This window comes from Ambystoma mexicanum, chromosome 12 (genome assembly GCF_040938575.1).
Source record: "Ambystoma mexicanum isolate Mex_15411 chromosome 12, UKY_AmexF1_1, whole genome shotgun sequence".
NCBI classification, from domain to species: domain Eukaryota; kingdom Metazoa; phylum Chordata; class Amphibia; order Caudata; family Ambystomatidae; genus Ambystoma; species Ambystoma mexicanum.
In genome coordinates this window covers 931,509,941-931,524,681 of record NC_090936.1, presented here as the reverse complement: position 1 = coordinate 931,524,681, position 14,741 = coordinate 931,509,941, and positions in this window count along the sequence as shown.

The following is a 14,741-nucleotide window of genomic DNA, read 5'->3' as shown; positions in this document are numbered from 1 at the left end:
CAGATGATAGTATCCTTCTTGACTTAAATCCGGTGGGGCTTCAAAGGCAGATAAATAATCTGGCAAATTATTTGGAAATTAACAACCTAGAAATGAACAAAACGAAAACTAAAATCTTGGTCTTTGGAGGGAAGAAAAAACAAGATGAGAAGCACAGATGGACTGCAAATGACACGGTTTTTAAAAAAAAGTAGAGGTGTTTAAATACTTAGGTGTGATGCTAAGCAGTACAGCTTTGGAACAGCCAATGCAAGAGGTTCTCTTTGCAAAAGTACAAATGTTAACTTCCCAAGCAAAAGCAATTGATAACAAATACGGCTGATACTCCCTGATTCCAGTGATCGACTTTTATAAGTCAAAAGTGACAACAAGTATAATGTATGGATCTGATGCCATGCCACAGCTTCCAGGACATATCTGGACCAAAATAGAAAGCTACTTCTGGAGGAACATCCTCGGTCTGTTGAAAACTACATCTATAACACTGATCAGAAGAGAACTGTGTCTATCATCGCTATCGGCATTGGTGGCGCGAAACACGTTGATGCTCTACAGAAAAACGATCACAAAGCCGAAATCAAGGTTAAAGGATATCATCAAGAAATGGAGAGTGGAAAGAACATCGTTATGTCAAAATGGGCAGAAAAAAATAAACAAATGCTGATAGATATGAACATCACAGCTGAAGAACTTTCTAAAAATCCAAATAAAGTCAATAAGAAACTAATAGAAATGGATTGGATTGCGACCTTGGATCTGGCAGAACAGAACAAAACAACAAGAAATATTCCAACCATTGCAGCAAAAGTCAATACAGTGAGAAATTATCTGGCTAAATTCCCAGATAAAAAACTGGCTAGACTATTTTTGAGGTTTAGATTAAACCAAATCTTGACAAATGAAGTAAAAGTAAGAAGAAAGCAAGCAGCTACAAATAACTGCCGGTTCTGTGAAGGAAATGTTACGAAAGAAACCTCCCGCCATTTGCTATTAGACTGCCAAGGGTCCAATCAGCAGAGAGACCAACTTCTGACGAAAATCTTGGCAAGCAAGGCATCCTATGACGCAGAGACATGGTGGAATGCCCTGGCTGGTGGGGCAAATTCACGATGGGCAATGGGGGTATCCCTTTTCTTCAGATCTTTGAAGATTGATAAACATGACGAACATTTGAAATGAGAAAGAATAAGACTAAAGCCTGAAGGAATATATGGAATAGAGTGACGTTTTTGTAAATATTGTAATAGAATTAAACAAAATTAAAAAAAGGAACAGAAAATATGTAAAAATAAATATCAACTACAATCCTAGAGGGCATTTCATTAAGACGCATTTGGTATTGTGTCGGATAACACTGCCTGTGTCCTGGTCTGTTGGCAACTGCTTAACTTTATGGGCGTACAGCCTGTGCCTTTGGATGTTTGAGTCTCTGGCCTTGGAAAGGTTCTCACGGTCTGTGTAAATCCCCATCTCCTTTTGAAAGCCACTGTGTCTCAGTTACCAGTTTAATGGTATCCACACTACAGAATAATTGCTCTATTTTACTATAGCCGATATGATAGCTCAGTGGGTTGAGCGCTCGCTGCTGCGATGAGTGTGTGATCTGCAGGTTGCAGGTTCAAACCATCTCAGCCTTTCATCCTTCTGAGGCCGATAAATGAGTACCAACACAGGTTGGGTGATAATGTATGCATATTTGTTCTATAAAAAATAGTTTACGCGTAAGTGCTGTACAATAACATATTATCATTTGGCCATGGACGTCTTCTGGTATTCACAGTAATTTGACAATATGGATCTATACACACAGATATTAATGATACATATGGTGATCATTCTTGTATGAAATGTATATCACATTAGTGAAATCATAACCATATTTTTCGTAGTGTACTTAGGAACAATGCTATTTGATGCCACTTCCTGTTTTGTCAAGGAGTGAAAGGTTGTGTTCATGCCACTCCTGCGCCTCAGAGCTCTGAACCCTGTCATAGTACTGTATGCAAAGTTATATTATTTTATGAGTTGTGTTGTAATGTAACAGACACATGAACCCTCCATAAGTAGCATTTTCTGTAAAGTCGTTAATTGACCCGATTCACAGATGATGGTTTGAGGGCCACTTTTTTTGAGGCACAGCAGGATGGGCCACTTTTTTGAGAAGGGTGGGCCACTTTTTTGAGAAGGGTGGGCCACTTTTCTTTGGGTGTCCGGGCCTATTTCCTGTCCCAGTCCGACCCTGAGGACAGCACACAAACACCCCGATTCAAGTGTCCATACAGAACACAGAATAACATCCCAGATTACATTGCTTTTATACCTTCACATAACAAGCCCTGCCTATAGAAGGGGCAAGCCAGGCGAGTATTGATAACAATATAAAACATAGCTGGTTATCTCCTGCCTGCTTAACAGTTTTTTCATAGTGCGGTACATAAGCTTCAATTACCTTCTCCTGCCAGGGCAAGCACACATTGCAACATGGAACAAATGTGTTTTGAAAAGTGTTCAGCAAATCAGCAGTATCTGGTACAGACTACAGTTCTCTTTGGACTCTGGTAGCTTAGTCCGCCTAATGTTGCTAATTCTACACGAGCAAGAAAGTATTGTAAACCTCACTTGCCTAAGCCAGAACAGAAATACGTAAGAAGCAAGCAGTGTATGAAGTGGGCTATCTCTCGCAGCTCACCTTGTGTACATTTGGTTAAGGCATATGCACAACTGCACAGGGTTTAGGCTTCTTAGAGACACAGCAACACAATTGAGTATGACTATCACTGCCTACCTTCGTGAGTAATGCATAGAGGATCATTCAAGTAAAGCAGCATATTTAAATGTTCCACTACCAATCCCTCCTACACGACCTTCACTCCAGTCTCATCCAATTACTGTTTGAAGGGCATGCATTTCGCATGCTTGCATATCAGGGTGTTGCAATGTTACAGTGGTTTTCATGAAGTACAATATTTGGGTTATTCTTGAAGGCTTACAAGATTTCTTTTGACCACAGGTACACAAACATCTGAGAAGGAGTAAACGGTAATACCCAATACACGAACGAGTATCATCATGTCACAATGCAGGATGGAAGCCCCTAAGGAGCCAAGGCAACTGGACTTCCATATCCATAATGACTCTCTAGGTGGATAAATTTCATGAAGTACAATGATCGTTTTCCGAATATGGGAGAGCATATCAGTGATGTTACTGTCAGACCTAAGTATGCAAGTACATCATTCTGTTTTAACAAAAGCACAGATGTCCACTGTTACATCTAGAATGGGGTCTACGGCCAATCCATTTTGCAGCACCATAGTGCAGATAGCTACCCGTCTGTGTAAGAGCAGAGAAAGAGAGGATGCAGTATCATTATCTATCTCTTTCAATAACATGGACAGTTTCATCAGACAGTCTCTGTTCAGTGTTTCTCCTAAACCGGGGATGCTGTAGCCCATACCATTGATCAAACTTTACCACCTGGAATTTCTTTCATGGAGTGAAATGGAGGGAAACTGTTTGGAATGAGGAATGACTGGCATAACATAGCCCATATAACCGCTCCTCCTACTCCCCAGTCCATGGGTGGGTAACGACCCCACAGCTGAAATAGGTCTCTTTGTATGTGACATATACTATGGACTCCTCACTAAACCCCTGCCTAAAGTCTCCTCCCAGGTGGCCAGGGAAAGGCAGACGCTTTCTGTTCCTGACCTTGGGGGTGGTGTTCTGCGGGAGGATTACCTGGGAGGAGAAAGGGCCCAGGGGAATCAGAGGACTCCGTGGGATGAGACAAAGTATTTGTCTTCCTCTAGGGAGGATATCTTCTCAATGCCAAAGTATGTCATGGCTTGTTGTAATAACTATCTTTTTGTACCACAAACTAAACCTTATAAATATCAGTGAGAACAATCATAAACTCCAAGGCATCAGGAGAAATATAAATCCCTCCAACATCCTGAAGATTTAAGAAGCAAAAAACCTCCCTAACTCCCAAAGGCACAGTGAAAGGCAATCTGTGAATAATAACGGTTTAACTTCCAAAGCACTGCATTCCCTTATTTCAAACAAGTCTGATAACTGATCCTTATTACGTTATGAGAAACAGAGATTTGTTTAAAAGTAAAAATCCAGACAGGAAAACTAACTTTGCTTTAGGGACCCATAATTCCCTACGTACTGTGATGAAGAAGAGGGCTAAAAAGCTACAGTACTGCAGCAGTGGTCAGATCCTCAATAGAAATGACCTGCAAGTGAGGGAGACTTAGAGGTTTAAGACCCCTCAGGTGCAGGCCATGAGTGAGAGCAAGAGGCAGAAGCAAAGGGAGCAGGCATCTGTTGATTTGTGCACAGGCATTTGAGGCAGAGGATGGTGGGACCACTGTTCAGCAGTAGACAGCTGCCGGTCCTGAGAGGGTCTGTGTCTCCAGTAGCCTGAAGTGCAGAGGTCACGCAGCGGGAAGCATGCAGGAGGGAAGCTTGCCCTCTGGGGACATGTTCTGCAGAGGCTGCACAGCAGGAAGCGAAAGTGAGGGAAGCTTTCCTTCCCAGGAGGTGTGCACAGAGGGCCTCAGAGCAGGAGAAGCTCCAATTGCATGTGGCGTGGGCAACGGCAGACCAAGAGAAGCAGTTTGCCGGGTCACAAGTGTGAGAAACCAGAGGGCACCTCAACCACTAGTCCCCAGAGATCTCTCTCTCAGGTGGCTAGGGCACGGCCATCACCTTTGGATCCAGTCCCTGGGGGCGGACCAGTGTGGTAGCATCACCATGAGTCAGGGGTCTTCGGGGAGTGGGGGTGAGATAGCTGATGGTGAGACGCAGTATTCTCCCCCTTTTTTGTTCATCTACCCAATCCTATTTTGTAGGATTTTCCAAAGTCCCAACTCCCCCCCCAAACCCCTTTTTACACAAACACTGGGCAGAGGAAGAGGGTGACTGAGATTAACCAGACTAACTCTCTCACATCAAACTTCACATGTCCCGTTAATAGAGTCAGGCAAAGTCAGGCACTTTACCCTAAGTGCATACACCTGATACCAATTAGCTCTCCTCACAGGAATAAAAGACAACACCTAAAGATATTTGGAGCAAGGCGGAACATGAGAATGAGCAGAACTTCTGGGACGCAGAGCAACAGACCAAAGGACGAGAGTAGCGGAACGAAAACCCCAAGGCTTCCCTATTGGAGGTTGTTGCCTCAGATAGGCCGCAAAAAACCCACGTGTGTGGAGAAGGCCAGATCCCACAAGTGAAGATTGCATTGTGTTTCAAGGATGCCAGCGACCCTCCCAGGTGAACGGCGAAGTTGGGGAGGCAAGGTCCAGCCTGTGGTACTAACCTTGACTCGAAAATCGGAAAATGCCAAACAAAGACGTGCACGCAGCCGGTGAGTTGACAAGCGACCTGAGAGACCGGTGTGTGTTAAAGTGAATGAAATAGCAATATCATATCACAAGACACAGCCTCCAGACCTGCAAGAACTGCACATGCTAATCGCATCACAGTACCTCACTCACGCAGCGTGCGTGCTGGAGGATCTAGCTTCCCAACTATGGCCGCCACTCTTTGGAACAAACTCCCAGACCAGATTAGATCTATCGAGTCCCATGCCGCCTTCCGCAAGGCGCTAATAACAAGGCTCTTTGTCTAAAGAGCCTATTCTTCCTCCTGTATAATGTTTCTGCTACTACTATAACTTGAAATCGACACACACTGCATTGTAGAACATTGTACCCAGTAATTCAACTGTATAAATAACTGTATGTTGTTAAGCTTCACACATTGGGCCGCTTATTGTAACCCACAAGCAAGCCTCCTTAAGTATACTTATAGTGCCTTGTTGCCTAGAGGGCTGCAGTGCGCTTTACAAATCCAAATAAATAAATAAAAATTAAAAAAAATAAACAAGTGAAGTCTGCACGCGTGTGGATGAAACGTGAAGAAAGGCAGACCCGTGAATGTATTTTAAAGTGACATATAGCTGCAAGATAAGCAATACTAAGTAACGGAGTGGTCCGGTGAGAGGAAATAGCCCATTCGAAAGTCTCTGTGAAAGCTTCATTGTTTGAAGCTAAAGGGCGAACAAACAGCAAGAGTGAAAGTAAATAGCGAACATTGAATTGAAGTGGTCCTACGGTGGCCTATAAAGAAAGCCACGCACATTTGAAAGACTTCGATATCCAAAAGTGGTCCAAGCCTGATAGAGGCAGACCCGATATATATTAAGCTTGGGGAAGGGAGCTCCCTGGCAACTTTGTGTGAACTGCATCGTGAGAGGTCTGAGCCTAGCAAAGGGGGACCCTACAAGAACTGTTTAGGGAACAGTCTGAGCCCGGCAGAGGGAGATCTTTGTGAATGTTTTGGTTGAAACATTATTTTGAAAGCCAGAGAAAGGAACTTTAAACATGGATGGCCAGGAGGGCCTTGATCCACGGTTGTGAACTGTTTACTGTGTTGAAAGCTAAGTCAGAGTGTGTCATCCTGTCTACAAACGTGGGGAGGAGAGCTAGTTCAGCCACATTATCATTTGAACACTGACGTTTCCTTTTGCATACAATTTCTCCTTTTTGCACTTTCTGTACAAGATCTAGGGCAGGCGTTAGGTTTTTGTTAGCCATTTTGATTTGACAGATTTCACTAGGACTGTTTTGTTTATTGTTTGATGGTCAAGACTACTTCCATCTTAGTTATAGGGCAGAATAGGAGTTTCTCCAACCCCAACATTATCAATAAAGGTTTTACAAATTGTATCCATTGTGTCAGTGTCAATACTTCTGATACCATGCCTTCCCTACACAAGGAGCCACAGTAGCATAGGTCCTGTGAACACTGAGGGGATTGGTTGTATACAACGCATCCAGTGAGTTCACAAGCTGGTAGTGACCCCGAAGCGCTCTGCACCTGCTCACACGTTCAAGTCAGGAGTTCACCAGTAAGCAGCACTCGCGTATGAGTGATATGAGTGAAAGTGACCCTAGAAGTGATTTTAAATACTGAATTATTAAAAAGCGGCAAAAGCCGCATTTTACAAAACCAAATGACTCTAACTTTAAGCGTGTGAGTTTGCGGAGTATCAAGCAACCCGATGGGGCAATATTAATGAGAACTAATGAACACAACCATTGCCCAAGTCAAGAGAGACTAATATTAAGGCAATCCAAATCCAGCAGATATTGTCAAAGGCAAAAGGGGGCTACTGAAAGGTCCAAAAGTTGTGAAACTTGTTGCCCATTGTTGGTACAGCATTTAGGCAAAAGTTGGAATAAACTCACATTGCCAACGCCAAGGGAGAAGCTAAATAAGATCTACTGGTGCAGGGGGGAAATAAGAGTGGCAAAAAGGCTGCCCTTTTGGAAAAGGTTATTTAGAACGAGAGGAGCATTATTTGCAGAGGAATACTAAAGAGCACCAATGCGAATTCTTGTTTTCCCCATAAAGAGTTATTACAAGTTTGAAGCCACACGTTGACGAATACTCTGAAGTTGTTGTGATCCTCTTGTCAGTTGATATTAATCTCAGAAGCACTTGTTGTTGTGAAACACTGTTCGGGCAGGGGGGGTATACCTGGATGGCACATCTTTGGCGGAGTAGGCCTGTCATTGGAATAAACCTGGAAAAAGTTGACAAAGTGGTGCTGACAGAGTACCTTCATACTGTTTATGGTGCGGAAGAAAGAATTTTGCAAAAGCTGCTGTAAAGGAGTTATTTCTTCAGAACTCCTTAGTTGTGGCTAATCATCCTGACCAAGACAATCACTGTTGCTATTTTTAAACTGAGAAAAGGTTCTTTATTTTGAAGAAAGTACATCTTACTCTTGTTCAAGAAGGAGAAAAGAACCTTGTACTTGTCTTTGTTGAATCATTGAAGTGTTAAGACTTTCTGTTGACAAGTTGAAGTTGCCACCTCCAAATTTACCCAACTTGCTTGCCTGAGGTAAGGGCTGCCAGGCTCCCAGTCTATCTACGGAGCATCCACTCCATTTAATAATGGCCGCCACTGCGGCTTCAACATCGACTGGGCCCAGCCTGCCCATAATCCTGCTTGCAGAGGTTGGGAATTGGCCATGCCTGGCCACATCACAGGAAGCACAGAAAGCCCAGGGGAGCTTGCAGGCAATGCCAGCCTCCATTGAAGGAACACCTTGAAGGACATCATTACCTGTCTGCCCTTGTCAGGCCATGGCAGCTGTGTTGCTAAGAGACTCTAATGCCTGCAGAAATGGTGCTCTGACCTGTGTCCAGTCAACGGTCACCACATTTACAAAGTTAGAGGAGCCTATGCCCCTCTTTTTCACAAAAAAGATCTGCTCCTCCATGATGTTTCCTCACCCTTTGAGGCCCCTCTCCACCCCATCCGGACTCTGGGAACACCTAGTGCACTGGCATTGCTTACTAACCAAACTTGCTACACCAGTAAGCTATGCCATTCCCTTACTACCTCATCACAGAATCCAGTGATCCTGGATTTATGCAGACCATCACACACACATGCAAGCAACCATGCACCTAACCTATGCATCATGTATCCTGGTACTACCCGGCCCTGCGTGGGATCCACCCACCAACTCGGACTCCGCACCAGAACCCACCACCTCATCACCACATCCACTCCTCTACCAGGAACTCCCAGACTGACGCTACAGGGCCCTCTGACCTACTCAACCTCTCCACTACCTGCTTACAAATCACAGCAATCTACATCAGATTCCTGTCCTGCGCCTCCGCCCAAGCAATCGAAGGACTTAAAATGTGCCTTACTCAATGTGAGATCTTTAGGTGCTCATGCCATTGACATCCATGATCTTATCCTTGATTACCACTTGGATATCCTAGCCACCACTGAATCCTGGCTTAACGTAGCCTCTGGCCCTATGATCTGCCAAGCAATCTGCCTAATTACACCATTTTTAAGACAGACCGCCTCAATGCCATAGCAGGTGGGGTAGCCCTCAACTCGAGATTAGGCCTTGCATCTTACCCACCACCCCAGGATATGAAATGCTGCTCAGCAAGCTCACCACTGACCCCCAAACCACTTTCAACCTGCTCCTTGTCTACAGGCAGCCAGGACCCAGCCATCCTGACCTAGACATCCCACTCCTTCTCACCCTTTATGAAACCCTTGACTAAATGCATGATCATGGATGACTTCAACCTAGGCTACAACGATGCCCAAGATCACAAAGCTTCTATGCTCACATCAGCTCTCTGCGAAATGATCTTTGCCGAATTTACTGATGTAGCCACACATTCCAAAGGGCGCACCCTGGATTGGATTCTTACAGCCAATGTAACCATTAACATCTCAGCCGTTGACCCAGTCCCTTGGTCTGACCACTTCCTCATCCAGTTTTAGCTCTCCCTGGCTAAGCTCCACAAACCTCCGGCCACTAGACTGAATCTTATACAAGTTTGAAATACCTGCAACTTGACTCGTCATAATCTAAGGCCTTCACTCTTAGCAACTCTCAGTTCCTGCACCCAGGCCCCAAATTTCACCCCACTAGACCTGGCTAACCATTTCCATGCTTGTCTGCTCCAGACCCTTGACCTCCATGATCCTATTAAAAATAAAATTCCTAAACCCCACAAACCTAAGAATAACTGATTTTAGACGACCTAGAGACCCTACTAAGGAACAAAAGATCCCTACAACATCTTACCACAAAGCACCCCTCCCCTAACAATCACACTCCGCACCACTGCAATTCACTCATATAAGAAAGCAGTAGTTGCATGCAGAGCAAACTCTCATAATGTCAATTGCCAATGCCAGCTCCAATATGAAATAATTATTTTCCATTGTTAGAGAGCTGGAAACACCCATCCCCCTATCGCTAGTTCTCAGGCGGACAAAGCCTGGTGTACTAGGATACAAGATGCCCTCTCTCATAAAATTGCCTCACTACTGATCAAAAGCAAAAGCAAAAAAGGCCTGCCTTGCTTCCTACCAAAGCACCCTTGCCCATCTACTTTGACCAGCCCAGTGGGGCACACTGGTTACTGACCCCCCTTTCAGTTTCTGCCAAGTCACCCTAGAGCAAGTGACCATTACTATCCAAGCGCTAAAACCCTCTAATTGTAAAGGTGACCATTTCCCCTGCCCATATAGTGAAGCTATGTGCTCCCAAGTTAGCACCCACCATCACTGAATTTGCCAATGCCTCTGTCACTACAAGCACTGTGCCCTGCAATATCAAATCTGCTTGGATCATATCACTTCTTAAGAAGCCCTCCCTAGACGTATCCATCCCTATCAATTACTGTCCTATCACTACCCTCCCTTCCTACTTATAATTCTGGACCGCCTGGCCTATATCCAAGTCCAACAATTCCTGGAGCACCCCCACCTGTTTGGTAATGGACAATCCAGTTTCTGTCCCAAACACAGCACCAAACCTGCCCTTCTGGATTTAAAAATCCAAATGGATAGGATCTGTGATTCCGGCAACCTTGCCTTCCTCTTCCTCCTACTAGATCTTTCAGCTGCGTTTGATTTAGTTGACCATAACATTCTCTTCCAGCAGCGCAGACAACACTTCCACATTTCACTTGAAGCCACTGCTTGGATGAAATGTTTTCTCAGTAAGCGTTGTAAGGAACTCAAGCTGCCAACAGTAAATACAGACACAAGTGATCAAAGTTTAAGGGTGTTTATTAAACTGTATAGGGAGGTTGAAAAAATGCCAAATCTAAACCTAAATCTAAGATGGGAGCAAGCTACAACCATCAAATAATAATAAGGCAGTCCTAGTGGTGTCTTGTCAAATAAAAAGGGCCTATACTAAGAAAAACCTATTGCGAATCCTTATGCTAAATACAAAAAAAGTGTGGGATAATGTTCACAAGAAAGAAACAAGTGTACACAATAAGTCAGGATGCGGTAGTCAGGGTCTCCCTTTCCCATGTTTTGAGCATGGGACAAGGTGGGATTCCGGAGAACCGCACATGCTTGAGCTTTCCCAGCACGAGCCAACAGTTCCGCTCTCAGCTATCGGGGCCTTCAGTGGTTAAGTCTCTCTTCTATGAAAAGTCTCTTGCCTCTGAGGACCTGATGTATCCAAAATAATAAACAAAAAGTTCCTTTCTACATGTATGTTGGGGTATGACCTTCACCCCTGCATCCCTCTCTTCCGGGCTTGGATCCACAAAATGTTCTTGGCAATATCGGGACCTTTGGTAGTTAAGTTTCTTGCTTCCGAGGGCCTGACAAGCTCAAAATAATAAACAAAAGTTCTTTACAGATTTTACTTGCAGTGATAATTCATCACACATCGGTCCCCCTCTTCTGGGCTCAGACCCCTCTCAAATCTCAGCCTCCCTCCGTTGGGTTCACTCTGGCTTATATTAAAAAGATTTCATTTGCTGTGGTTCATGTGTCAATGGATGATGGCTTTTCACCTCTGGATCCCCCTCTTCCGGGCTCAGATCCTTCTCGACTGTTTGCCTCCCTCTGTCGGGTTCACTACAGCTTTTCCAACCAATATAACTTCTCGCATTCAGAAATCTTTAACAGTTCTTGCATGTACATTGGGTGATGCCTTTTCACCCCTGGGTCCCCATCGTCCGGTTTCAGACCCTTCTCAAATATTAGCCTCCCTCTGTCCTGTTCACGGTGGCTTCTCAAAACAATCGCTTCTGTGACATTTATGAATCTTAATGTCTTTGTAAACAGTTAACTGTGGACATCCCTCTGCCGGGTTCACTTTTGTCAACACACTATTCATTAGGACTTCAGGATTCGCCCCCTTTTCATCAGCATCCCTCTGTCAGGTTCACTCTTGCCAACTTTGCTAATCACATAATTCCTTGAACAGTTCTTATGATGTGGGATTCACTTCACTTAGCTTTACAATCGTCTGCCGGTCAAAGACTTTCAACTGTACATAGGATTTTTCTAGACCCCTGTGTGACCACTTTGACTCCTTTCTCATGCCTTTCCCAATGCCTTCTGGTAATGGTAGTTTCAACAATAGGGTAATCAGCCAGAGTTTCCCGAGTGAGCACCCATGTGGTGTCTGACTCCTCTGCAGCTGTTTTTCCCCTCTTGTATTAACAGTTCTTTGTACTTTCTTCAATTAGCTGTTTGCTAATTTTGTTCAACACAGTTCGGTTTCTTATTGGCTCTCCACTCAACTCACCAGCTGTGATGAACCGCTTAGCTTTACTTGTCTCTGGAGTCAAGGACGGTAGCACAGTGGCAAGCATATCTCCCCAGCTTGGTTATCAGAGGAGGAGGTCTCCGTGTACCGTTCACATCTGTTGCAACACACGTCAGCTATTGTTTGCGGTCTTGCGATTCCTTCCACAAAGGTTGCACGGGCCTGTCTTGGAAAGGGCAAGGTTGCGTCTCTCCTTGTCACCCTTTCGGTTGTGGCCTCCTTTCTCCTCCTCTTGAACTGCTATGCTGGGTTAGCTCTCTCGTCGTGCGGTCTGCCTTGCTCGTATTGTGCTCTCGTGCTCCACCTTTTATCCCTGTGGGGAAGGGAAAGGGCCGTCAGGTGTGTGTGATTCTGTTCAATTGCCTGATTCTTGTGTTGGGACATGTCAGGTAAACGGCTCTAGGGTTTCTCCATAATCTTTTGTGGTGTACGAAAGTGTTTGCATCGGGAAAGTGGGTGAGGTGGTGTCATGAGAAATTATATTCTTCGTCCTATTAGGTTTGTTAAATTCCAAAGGGTGGGATTGGTAGGACCAGGATTATTGTCCTGAAATGAACAGGGGGGATTGTGGGAATGGTAGTGTTTTGTCTGATCAGATTGGGAGTGCGAGACATAATAATCAGAGGGACGGGAAGGAGAATAACTAGGAGTATTCGGGTAGGACATCGAAAAGAGGTAGTATCTGAATGCAACAGGGTTGTTGGATTTGGGCAAGAGAAATACGATGTGAGAAAGGGAGGCAGATGTGGTACAGCCTACAACGGTTTTAGGTATCTCGTCCTCTCCTTCTTTCGCGGTATAATACTGCGTCTCACCTGGGGTAATCTCCTTCGTCTAACCCTAGGGTTGGGATCTGAGAGGGCCCGTTCTTCCCATGCCACCTGAATAAGGGATTCCCTGGATCTACTTGGGAGAATACCCTCAGGTTTCTCACAGCGTATCACCAGAGTATTCATTGGGGACTCGGCAGCCAATCACATCCCAGCTCCACTAGGTCTCCCGCAAGTCTCCTGCCTCTCGCCCACACTGTTCAACACTTACTCAAAACCCCTTTTCGGTCTCCTTGATGCCGGAGAAATCATTTATACCAACTTTGTGGCTGAGGCGCAAATACTCCTCCCCATCGCAGGCAATCGGTCCCGGGACTCTGCCACTATCAACTCAGTGAGTAGTACAATCCAAAACTGGATGGCCACTCACAACATGTGCTTGAACGATGAAAAATGAAGCTCCTCTTTGTTAAAATGGATTTCTGAACTGTGACCTTGTGGGCAGAGGTTCAGAAGGCCAGCCTAGTTTCTTGAAACAGGGTAACCTTCTGGACAAACCAGACCTATCAAGGTAGCTTTGGCGGCGGTCAAGACTAGGGGCGTCATAAGTTTGGCGGTAGCCTTGCTGGTAAAACGGGCAGGCTGCCACCAAACTTCTGACAATTTCCGGCACCCGCAAATGGGAAATTACTGGGGCAATCCCACCCTGCCAGACCCAGTATTTGCCCATTCACGGTCGCTGGAAAAAAGATGCTCCCCATTGCCATTCGGCCCTATAGGGCTGAATGGGAATCGGGAGGTCGGTGCACAGGCACCGTTTATAACGGTGCCGGTGCATCCAACATGCTGTGCTTGTAGGTGCTGCTCTGCCCGCCAGGTCCGACCCGGCGGGCAGAAAGGCACCCGCAAGCACAACTTGTAGATTGCCAGTCTGGGAACTACGGTACCGGCAAGCTTACCGGTAACGTAGTTCCCAGACCGGCAAACTTATTATGAGGCCCTAGGTCTCAGGAGGGGGAGGGTTATGTTATGTTATGTTATGTAATGTAAACCTTTAAAGTGCACTGTGACCAGAGGTATCTTGGCGCTAAGAAGGAGAGAGGGAGGAATGCCAATAAAGGCCAAAGCAGAGTTAGAATAGCAGGGTCTTCACAGATTTTCTAAAGGCTAAATGATTAGGTGTAGCCCTAATCTTTGGTGGTAGGTTGTTCCACATTTGAGCCGCGGCCACAGAAAAAGCCCAACCTCCAATCCGTTCACGACTGTATGGGGGGACCACCAACAGATCGGCTGATGAGGAGCGCAGCGAATGGGACGTGAGATAGCAGAAACACTTGGACTGAAGATATTCTGCCCCCAGTCCATGAAGTGCTCGGTGAACAATGCAGAGAGACTTAAACTCAACTCTATGGCTAACCGAGAGCCAGTGTAAAGCATGCACTACCGGGGTAATATGAGCACCATAGGGAGAACCGGTCACAGTACGTGCAGCCAGATTTTGAAGGTGCTGAATCCGCTGGATTAAGCCTTTAGGCTGCGCCAGATATAGTGAATTACAGTAGTCCAGTTGGCTGAGCATCTTGGCAGCGACAACTGGAGGATGGAGAGAGACTGGCAAAAGTGGGAGAACCTTCTTCAATATTTTAAGAGAAAAATTACCTACTTTGCACACGGCTGAAACTTGGTCATTCATTGACAGTGAAGCAGAATGGGTGATACCGAGACACTACAAATCACTCCCAGTCAGGTGTATATATATTAAAAATACATATGCATTTATTCAAAGCCTTTGAACTCAAACACAAAGCAATTAT